Genomic DNA, 5,806 nt, shown 5'->3' on the forward strand with positions numbered 1-5,806 from the left:
AAAAAAAAAAAAAAAAAAAATCAGTAACCTAGATGTGACAACTGGAAACATCTGGATGGCATTCTGATCAAATACCATCCCTCATTTGGTTCATAACTTTGGGCAGGTCACTAACTCACCTTGACCAACATCCCAAAAATGCAGAAAGAGGCACCTAATAGTTTGACCTCATAGAATGAAGATATAGAAAAATGAGACACATTACATGTGACATTAAATGAGACAAACCACATAAGACTCTAACTTATTCCATGATGTCTACAAAGGTTTAAGTATATCTCTTACAATTACCAAATATTTTCTAAATGAAGGACTAAATGATAAGTTGTACATTGACGCTTTTGTGTTTCCAAGCATGAAACCCCTCATGGCTTTGGCAAAAGCATCAGGAAGCCAAGGACTATAGTAAACACCCATGACTTTATGACAAATAAACACAGTTCTTTCCGTTTTGATGAGGAAAGAGCAATGGTCTGGAGATGTCAACAGCTGTGTTCCAAACACAAGGCAATGATTGGAATATCCAAGGGACCTAGTAAAGACCAGGTACTCAGCCTTACACTTTGGATAACATTTTAATTGAGGGCTGTGGAAAGGTGCAATGGCACTTAGACGTCTGGCAGGCACAGAGTTCAGAGAGAAGGAGTAATGAAGACCGGATTCACATGACTTCTAACTTGATTCTCTTGGGAACAGAGAATGAGCAGGCAATTGTTCTTTCTTTCCACATCAGTGTTCCACAGGGAAATCAGGGGCTCCAGGCTTAGAGTAACAACTGGGAAATATATCTTGCTATCTTTGATATTAGGAGCTGTAAATATTTCATTTGCTGTTGTCCCTGGGACTAGACAACCCTGGGCTGGATGGGATGTGGTTGATTCTTTTGTAGTCCTAAGTCTGGCTCTGAGACTGACGCTTAACTCTGTCCATCTGCCTGTGTGGAGACAGAGCTTTAGTCTCCATCACGAACTACCCAGGGAGGAATTTAAACTTCCACACAGAGACCTTCATCTCTGAGACCCCATACGGGTGAGTCTGAGACCCCAGAAAGTATTGCAGGAAATATTCAAAGGGAATGGAAACCGATAATGTTTACCTGAGGTCACCTAGTATCAAGCCAGGTGAGAAATTCATGTGTGTTTTTGTTTGCCTGGTTGACTTATTTGTAATTCATTGTTATGAATTATATGTTAAACATATCATATGTTAAAATGTGTCTGTAAGACTCAGCAATGCAGGGATTGTTGTTGACATTAATTGAGTGATTTGGAAGTTCAATTGGATGAGACTGAAGAAAGGATGGAAGACATAAAGTGGTTCCAGTAAAGTTAGAATCCAGGAGTTTGGCAGTTCAAGAAGTAGGAAAGGGGCTGGGCGTGGTGGCTCACACCTGTAATCCCAGCACTTTGGGAGACTGAGGTGGGCAGATCACCTGAGGTCAGGAGTTTGAGACCAGTCTGACCAACATGGTGAAACCACATCTCTACTAAAAACACAAAATTGACCGGATGTGATGGCCCCTGCCTACGGTCCCAGTCACTTGGGAGGCTGAGAAAGGAGAATCGCTTGAACCTGGGAGGCAGAGGTTGCAGTGAGCCAAGATGGCGCCATTGCACTCCAGCCTGGGCAACAAGAAACTCCATGTCAAAAAAAAACAAACAAACAAACAAACAAAAAGAGAAGTAGGAATGTAGAATGTAGAATGTTAGGTGTGGATGGATGAGCAATGAATTGAGGGCTTATTTTTAAAATTAAGATGAGGGTATTTGAACATGTTTCTGTATTCATTAGAAAGATCTAGACCAACGGGTTGCTTACAAATAATACCTCACAACAGTACTTCACAAGACAGACCTTTCACAGTATATTCTCTCTTGTTAAACATTCACATGAATAAAATAAATGTTACCTGATAGGTCAAAATGGGAACACTAAAGAGTTTTTACTTGTCATGACATTCTTATTTATTTATTTATTTTGCTTTAAGTTCTGGGATACATGTGCTCAACGTGCAGGTTTTTTACACAGGTATACATGTGCTGTGGTGGTTTGCTGCACCTATCAACCCATCGTCTAGGTTTTAAGGCTTGCTTTCTGTTGAGGCTGAGTATACTCAATCTGAGGGTCTGCTAGTATTTAATTTTCTCCATGGCAAATTGTGCAAGTTCTGTGTGCTTTATGTTCTGGATTCTCAGGAGTGTTTTTTTATTATTTTGATTGCATTCTTTCAAACAATGGATTGGAAGGATTTGTTTTTTTATTTTTGCTAACTTTACTAATAACATTTAATTTTTTGTGTATGTAGAGATGTATAGTTGAGAGAATATGTAAAATTATACTGTTTTGGCAAAGGAGTCATGAAGTCAAGCAATATAGAACTCATAGTTTTCTATCAAGAGAATACATTTCACTCCCTTGTTGAAGAGGGGAAGAGTCATTCTCTGGAGATATCAGTGTCTGTGTTCCCATCACGGTCAATGCTCTGCAGATCCAAGGGATCTAATCAAACACAGGCTCCTCAGTTTAGACGGTGGAGCAAACCTTCCCCCAGGATTGGGATACAATGTTAATGGATTATATTTCTGGAAGGCAAAGCAAGTCCATAGTGAAGAAGTAATAAGACTGGATTCACTTATCTTTTAATCTGGTGTCTTGGATACAGAAAATGCAAGAAAAAATAAAGTTCCCTGCAGAGCAATGTCTCACAGGGACATGATGTGCTCGGGGTTGGAATAACAGGAGGAAGTTTTGCCTAATGAGCAGATGGACAAAGCTGTAGATTTCTCCTCTGCTACCGTCCCCCAGCACATGCCACTTTGGGCTAGATGGGACATGGTTTCATTTTGGAGTCCTAAATCTGGCTCAGGTACTGATGCTCTACCTTTTCCTCCTTTCTTCTCTAGGGACAGAACTTCATTCTCCATCACCAACCATTGAGAGAGGAATTCTCACTTCTGCACGGAGACCTTCCTTTCAGAAAACCCAGCAAGGTGAGTCCAGGAGCCCAGTACATACTACGGCGGATGGTCAGGGAGAATGCAAGCTGTGACTATGAACCTGAAGTTACCTGAGTGGAAATCCAGCCTCATCCGGGGTGGAGAGATTGTGGGGTTGTTTGCTTGATTGCCTGATTAATTAATTGCTCCATTTCTTTATGATTTCAAAAATATAAGTGAACGTTGAGCTCAGCAATGGAAGTTACAATATAGAAAGTAGTGGCAATGGAGACCAATTAGAGGAGAAAGTGCTTTTTGTGTTTTTGCTTTGTTTTGTTTTATTTTTTGAGACGGAGTCTCACTCTGTCGCCCAGGCTGGAGTGTTGTGGCTCAATCTTGGCTCACTGCAGCCTCTGCCTCCCGGGTTCAAGTGTCTCCTGCCTCAGCCTCCCGAGTAGCTGAGATTACAGGTGTGCACAAGCACACCCAGCTAATGTTTGTATTTTTAGCAAACAAAGGGTTTCTCCATATAGGCCAGGCTGGTCTCAAACTGCAGACCTCTAGTGATCTGCCCGTCTCGGCCTCCCAAAGTGCTGGGATTACAGACATGAGCCACTGTTCCTGGCCCAGGAAGTGGGGATTTTGAAGGGGTTCCAATAAAAGCGGAACATGTACCCAAGGACCTTTGCAATTAAACACCAAAGAGAAACAGGACATTGGCTGTGGAGGGTACACACTGATGTGATGGTATTTCATTTTTGATTTTTAAAAAGAGGTATGTTTGAATATGTTTTCATATTGATGAGATAGATCTAGACCAATGAATTCCTTCTCCACGCTATCTGACCTCAGCAGTTCATGAGGCATGCATTTTGTAGGATCTTCTCTTGTTTGGGTAATCAAATGAAATTTTTTTTTTTTGTTTTGTTTTTTTGTTATTTTGAGACAGAGTCTCGCTCTGTCGCCCGACTGCAGTACAGTGGCACAATCTCCACTCACTGCAAGCTCTGCCCCCTGGGTACATACCATTCTCCTGCCTCAGCCTCCCGAGTAGCTGGGACTATAGGTGCCCACCACCATGCCTGGCTAATTTTTTTGTATTTTTAGTAGAGATGGGGTTTCACCATGTTCACCAGGTCTCGATCTCCTGACCTCGTGATCCACCCTCGAGAGAGTGCCTTGGCCTCTCAAAGTGCTGGGATTACAGGTGTGAGCCACCACAGCCGGCCAATCAAATGAAACTTTAAAATGTACGTAAGAAGTGAAAAATGGTGTGTACTAATGACTTTTACTTTGCAATTATGTTCATACTAGTGACACTGAATATATTTGTGTTTGTTAGCCATTTGCCACTCTATTGCAAATTGTCTGCCCAAGTTTGTTGCTATTATATGATGGGTTTGCCTTGTTTTTGTCCCTGTTTTTCGACTGCATCTTTTTTTTTTTTTTTTTGAGATGGAATCTCCCTTTCGTTGCCCATACTGGTGTACAGTGGTGGTGCCATCTCGACTCGCTGCAACCTTGGCCTTCCAGGTTCAAGCGATTGTCCTGCCTCAGACTCCCGATCCGCTGGGATTACAGGCACCTGGCACCATGCCTGGCTAATTTTTGCATTTTTAGTGGAGACGAACTTTCCCCATGTTAGCCAGGCTGGTCTCGAACTCCTGATGTCAGGTGATCCGCCCGCCTCTGCCTCCCAAAGTGCTGGGATTACAGGCATAGGCCACCATGCACAGCCTGATTGCATTCTTTACAACATAAGAATTGGAGCTTTCCTCAATTTTGGGATCTGTCATTTACTTCTTTTATGTAAGGATTAACGTATCTGAGGGGGTTTTGTGAAAGTTTATAAATCTTAAGTAGCCAAATTCGTCCATTGGTTATATTGTTTTCCCCTTATTGCTTTAAAAGTGTAGAAAGTTGTTCCATATCATTTCACTAAATAAATCTCCTTTTACATACGTTTCCAGCTTCTTTTCATACCTCTGCCCTTTCTTATCGTGTCTTTGACTTTCTCCATTCAATCTATTTGAAGAAGTTGCATCACTTTGGTCCTTATTTGAAAATCATTCCTTAGCATCTCTTTATCTCTCCTAAACATTTGAAGCTGTATATGTTTATATAAGATGAAATTATAACCTTAGTACTGTTTCCTCCCCACATTTTAAACATTTTCCTATGATTTTCTTCAATTTCCAAGAAGAGGTAATTTCACCATGAATTAGTGGTGCACTTTCGTGTCAGTAAGTTATTATTGTCATATTTTTCTATAAGGTTTTTTCAGACTTTCCTTCTATGTTGTTTCATACAGCTGTTTTGAAATGACTATTCTTTTTTAATTTTTATTTTTAGTTCTGGGGTACATGTGCAGGATGTGCAGGTTTCTTATGTAGTAAACGTGTGCCATGATGGTTTGCTGCACCTATCAACCCATCACGTAGGTATCAAGCTCAGCATGTATTAGCTACTTTTCCTAATGCTCTCCCTCCCACCACTCCACGACCCGACAGGCCCCCATGTGTGTTGTTCCCCTCCCTGTGTCCATGTGTTCTCATTGTTCAGCTCCCACTGATAAAAGAGAACACGTGGTGTTTGATTTTCTGTTCCTATGTGAGTTTGCTGAGGATAATGGTTTCCAGCTTTATTGATGTCCCTGCAAAGGACATACACTATGGAATACTATGCAGCCGTAAAGTGAAATAACTATTCTTAACCTAATAGCATCCTCACTTATATTCTTTTCTCCAAAAGATTTTAGTTTCTCATAAATCTTCTCTTTCCAAATGCACACATACCTATTCATACAGTGTTTACACAAAGGAAGAGTAGTATGCTATGCATAACACATGTGCTATTTATATTTCACTATA

Source organism: Mandrillus leucophaeus, unplaced genomic scaffold (assembly GCF_000951045.1).
Source record: "Mandrillus leucophaeus isolate KB7577 unplaced genomic scaffold, Mleu.le_1.0 Scaffold215, whole genome shotgun sequence".
NCBI classification, from domain to species: domain Eukaryota; kingdom Metazoa; phylum Chordata; class Mammalia; order Primates; family Cercopithecidae; genus Mandrillus; species Mandrillus leucophaeus.